Below are 6,000 nucleotides of genomic sequence, written 5' to 3' on the forward strand. Positions count from 1 at the left end.
GGTGCCATTTCCACCTATGAGCCCCAAAGCCAATGATGATTGAAACGAGACGGGTTCGGGTCTGCATTGTGGAGGGAGCGTCAGCTGGCAACATGTAAAGACAACGTTTAAAGAGTAAAAACTCTGCCCCGGAAAGTCCATGTCTAAGTGCTTCTCATGAGGAAACATTTGGAAGAATTTGCAGCCTGAGTGATTTTTAATAAGTTCATGCCATGAAAGGATGTTAACAAAAAACATAATTAGCTTTTTAAACTTCTGAAAAGGTGCTCAATCTCATACACAATGAGATAAATGTAAAATAATCTACAATTTTCCATCTTTGGGATAGCTAAAGATCTCAGATCTAACAGTCCATTTAATCTTGGAGAGGCAGCAGTGAGTGGTGGCGTGAAGCAAGATCTTAATTCCGTGCCCAGGAATTGAACCTGGGTAGCCTAGATGAAAACCAGGAATCCTAACCACCACCCCTTGGCTCTTGCCCCCTGTGAAAAATGCATTTCTCATGGAGGCAAAACTGTAAAAACAGGTACAAAGTTTATTAATAGAGACACAGCACAACAACAACAAGTGGGAGAGCACACAGAGAAACAGTTTGTTTAGTTAAGATAGAAGCAAGGCAGAGATGCACACCTGGAGACAAAGGGTGTGGGTGTCCTCCCTAATGAGGAGGAGCACAGTAAAGAGGAGGTTAAGTCATTTATATAGGGCAGTTCTTCTGGGTCTTTGTGTACCTTTGGCCAATTATCTGGTTTCCTTTTCCACACCTGACCTGCCCTAGGACACTCCCCAACGTGCATGTGCAACTTTTTTCCAAGATGGATTACAGCCCAGAGGCCTATGGGATGACCTTAGCATCACATATTATGGGGTGGTGCCCCCTCCCTTTTGACTCCCAACGAGCCTTTCTGCACATGTGCCCCAAGGGTGGGAAATGTATGACCCCTTGATCTTTTCACAGGGTTTAGTCCCACTCTGTCCCTGCCATAAAAATGTCCAGTGTCCAGTTATTTACCCTATTTCTGTTGCTGGTTTTTATACTGAGGTGCACATCTCAAAATATAGACAGGAGTCCAGTCATAAATACGTAGTCCTGGAGCCCATTTATCTCTTGCTTCAGGAAATGTAAACAGGGGGCTGGTTATGAATGTCCGGCCTGGAGCACAACTTCTTCTCACCCCAGGAAGGGCAAACAGGAGGCCAGCTGTAAATGTCTAGCCTGGAGCCCCTCTATCTCCTGCCTCACATTGGCCATGCTGTGGGAAAACAGGAGCTTTCATATATTGCTGAAGCATTGGCAATGCTAATCAAATTACATCTGCATATCCCCTTGGACCCAGCAAGGTCTCTTCTAGAAGTACCTCCAACAGATATATTGCACACAGCGAAATGACATGTTCAAAGTTATTCATTGAAGCATAGTTTGAATAGCAAAAGATTAGAAACACCATAGATGCCAATCAATAGGAGACTGTCTAAATTCTGATACACCCATCAAATGAAAAATTATGCTCACTACCTTAAAAATGAACAAGGATGCTTTTTTATTACAATAATAGGAAGATTTCTAAGATGTATTGTTAAGTTAGAAAGGCAAGATGAAGAACAGAGCATATACAGTACAGCTAGCCGTGTAAAAAGAAAAGAAGAAAAGAATATAAAGAATGAATTTTTGTGCATTACAGGATATCTGGAAAATACTCTAGATTTCATGACTGTGCTTACCTGGTGAAAGGACTGGGAGGGTTGTGGACAGGGTAGGAGGCAAATGTTTCACTGGGGCTCTTCGTATTCTTTGAGATGTGAACTGTATAATTTATTAATTCTTAAAAAAAGTAAGAATTTTCAGGCTCAGAAATTCTACTCTGTTCTAACAACTTCAGAAGAAGGCCTTGATGTCCATACAAAGATATTCACCCTGTTTGATGATGGCAGAGACCAGACAATAACCCAAATATCCCATGGAAGAGTGGCTGAATAAGTTATGAGAGTAACTTAGAATGACATGCTTTACAGCTATTATAAATGGTGAGGGTAGACACAGTGGTGGAATTGGAAAAGATGGTCTTCAAAAAATAGTACGGGTCATTTGAAAAGTCATATGAGGAAGAAATGTCTATTGACCCAAATCTGAAATCATAAACGAAAACTGATTCCAGATGGACTGCATACCTAAATATAAAAGTTAAACAATGAAGCTCTTAGAAGAAAACATGATATCTTAATGACTTTGGGTTAGGTAAGCCTTTTCTAAATAAGGTTACAGAAAATACTAAAAGGGAAATAAAAATTAGAAGTCGGACTTCGTCATTAGTAAGAACATCTGTTCATCAAAAGAAACCATTTAGAGAGTGAAAAGCAAAGCCACAAAAAGGGACATGGTATCGTAACACATGTATCTGACAAAGCACTCATATCCAGAACTTATAAAGAACTCTTACAAAATCATAAAGAAGAAGCAAACCTTCAGAAAAATTGGCAAAACCTGTGATAGACACTTCACAAAAGGTGATACCCAAATGACCCATAAGCATTTGAAAAGGTCTGTGCTAACTCCACTAGTCATCAGGAAATTTCAAATCAAAACTGTAATACAATATTACTATAATCACCAGAATCATTCCACTCCTAGGAATTTAACTTGGCAGAAATGTGTAAATATATATATATATATATATATACACATATATATTCACCAGAAACACACAAGAATATTCATAGCAACACTCTTTTTAATAGCCCAAATCTGGAAACAACCCCAAAGTCTATAGTAAAATAAATAAATAAATTGTGGGATTTTTACTTAATGGAGTGCTACACAGCAATGAGAATAAACAAACCATAACTACTGGCAACAACATGGATGAATCCCAAACACAATGTTCAGCAAAGAAACTTGACACAAAATAATGTAAAATGGTGCATCTGCTACAGAAAACAATATAGCAGTTACTCACAAATTAAAAATACAATTACTCTGTGATCCAGTAATTCCACTTCTGGGTATATATCAAAAGAATTAACAGCAGGATCTTGAAGAGATATTTGCACACCCATTTTCCTAGTAGCACTGTTCACAATAGGCAAGAGGAGAAAGCAACCCAAGTGTCCATAGACAGAGAAATGAATAAACAAAATGCAGTATATACATGCAATGGAATACTATTCATTCTGAAAAAGGAAGAAAATTCTGACACTTTCTACAATGTGAATGAATCTTGAGGACATTATGCTAAGTGAAATAAGCAGGTCACAAAAAGAAAAATACTGTATGATTCCATTTATATGAAATATGTAGAGATGTCAAATTCATATCAACAGAAATTAGATTGATGGTTGCTGGGGCCTGGAGGGAGGACAAAATGAGGTGCTGTTTTTTAATGACTATAGAGTTTCATTTTTACAAGATGAAAACTTCTGGATATTGGTTGCACAATACTGTAAATATAATTAACACTATTGAAGTGTACACTTAGAAATAGTTCAAATGGTAAATTTTATATGTGTTCTTTTCCACAATTAAAACTATTTAAATAAAAAAAATTTTAATAAACAGAATATGAAGGGCTGGTAGGAAAATAGCAGTAGATCTAACATCTAGGAGAGGAGGAAGAGGGCAAGGCTGAAAAATAATATTTGAATAAATAATGACTGAAAGCTTCACAAATTTGGGGAAAGGCATAACCTACAGATTCAAGAAGCTGAGTAAGAATAAGCCCCAAAACATCATAATGCCCAGAAACAAGATAATCAAATTACTGAAAACTAAAGGAAAAAAAAGCAAAAAAAAAAAACTTGCTGAACACATCCATAGAGAGATGACACATTGCCTCCTGGGCAGATTGTCTCTAATTCCTGTGATTTCTCATTAGAAGCCATGGAGGCCAGAAGGAAATAGCACAACATTTTTCAAGTGCTAAGAGAAAGGAACTGTGAACAGAATTCTATATCCAGTAAGAATATCCTTCAGAATGAAAGTGAAATGAAGACACTTTCAGATGAAGGAAAACTGACTGAATTTGTTGCCAGCAGACTTAACTTGAAAATTGCTAAAGAAAGTTATTGAGACAGAAGGGGAATGATAACAGAAGGAAACAGGGAATGTCAAGAGTGAAAAGGAAGAATAGAAAGGGTTAATATTGGTGAGGATACTAGATTATTCTCCACTGAGGTTTTAAAAATTGTTTGATATTGAAAAACAAAAAATATATATAGCATTGTTTGAAGTAGTTCTCAGTGTATTCAGATAACATTTAAAACAAACAATATTTAAAACAGAAAGCAAGAAACTGCTAAAAAAAGCAGGATACAAAATTATTGCACAGAAATCTCTTGCATTCCTATACACTAATAATGTAAACTCTGAAAGTGAAATTAAGGAAACACTCCCATTTACCATTGCAACAAAAAAATAAAATACCTAAGAATGGGGCTTCCCTGGTGGCGCAGTGGTTGGGAGTCTGCCTGCCAATGCAGGGGACACGGGTTCGAGCCCTGGTCTGGGAGGATCCCACATGCCGCGGAGCGACTGGGCCCGTGAGCCACAATTACTGAGCCTGCGCGTCTGGAGCCTGTGCTCCGCAACAAGAGAGGCCGCGATCGTGAGAGGCCCGCGCACCGCGATGAAGAGTGGCCCCCACTTGCTGCAACTACAGAAAGCCCTTGCACAGAAACGAAGACCCATGCAACCATAAATAAATAAATTAATTAATTAATTAAAAATTAAAAAAAAAAAACCTAGGAATGCACCTACCTAAGGAGACAAAAGACCTGTATGCAGAAAACTATAAGACACTGATGAAAGAAATTAAAGATGATACAAAAAGAGGGAGAGATATACCATGTCCTTGGATTGGAAGAGTTAACATAGTGAAAATGACTATACTACCCAAAACAATCTACAGAGTCAATGCAATCCATATCAAACTACCAATGGCATTTTTCACAGAACTAGAACAAAAAAATTCACAATTTGTATGGAAACACAAAAGATCCTGAATAGCCAAAGCAATCTTGAGACAGAAAAATGGAGCTGTACCAGTCCCCCCCATCAGGAAACTTGCAAAAACCTCATAGATAACCTCGTCCACCAGAGGGCAGACAGCAGAAGGAAGAAGAACTACAGTCCTGCAGCCTGTGGAACAAAAACCACATTCACAGAAAGATAGACAACATGAAAAGTCAGAGGGCTATATATCAGATGAAGGAATAAGATAAAACCCCAGAAAAACAATTAAATGAAGTGGAAATAGGCAACCTTCCAGAAAAGGAATTCAGAATAATGACAGTGAAGATAATCAAGGACCTCGGAAAAAGAATGGAGGCAAAGATCAAGAAGATGCAAGAAATGTTTAACAAAGACCTAGGAGAATTAAAGGACAAACAAACAGAGATGAACAATGCAATAACTAAAATGAAAAATACACTAGAAGGAATCAATAGCAGAAAAACTGAGGTAGAAAAGCGGTGAGTGACCTGGAAGACAGAATGGTGGATTTCACTGCTGTGGAACAGAATAAAGAATAAAGAATGAAAAGAAATGAAGACAGCCTAAGAGACCTGTGGGACAACATTAAATGCAACAACATTCGCATTATAGGGGTCCCTGAAAAAGAAGAGAGAGAGAAAGCACCAGAGAAAATATTTAAAGAGATTATAGTTGAAAACTTCCCTAACTTGGGAAAGAAATAGTCATCCAAGTTCAGGAAGCACAGAGAGTCCCATACAGGATAAACCCAAGGAGAAATATGCTGAGACACATAGTAGTCAAAGTGGCAAAAATTAAAGACAAAGAAAAATTATTGAAAGCAGCAAGGGAAAAATGACAATTAACATACAAGGGTACTCCCATAAGGTTAACAGCTGATTTCTCAGCAGAAACTCTACAAGTCAGAAGGGAGTGGCATGACATACTTAAAGTGATGAAAGGGAAGAAACTACAACCAGGATTACTCTACCCAGCAAGGATCTCATTCAGATTCGATGGAGAAATCAAAAGCTTTA

This window comes from Balaenoptera borealis (genome assembly GCF_965194805.1).
Source record: "Balaenoptera borealis genome assembly, chromosome: 8".
In the NCBI taxonomy this organism is placed as follows: domain Eukaryota; kingdom Metazoa; phylum Chordata; class Mammalia; order Artiodactyla; family Balaenopteridae; genus Balaenoptera; species Balaenoptera borealis.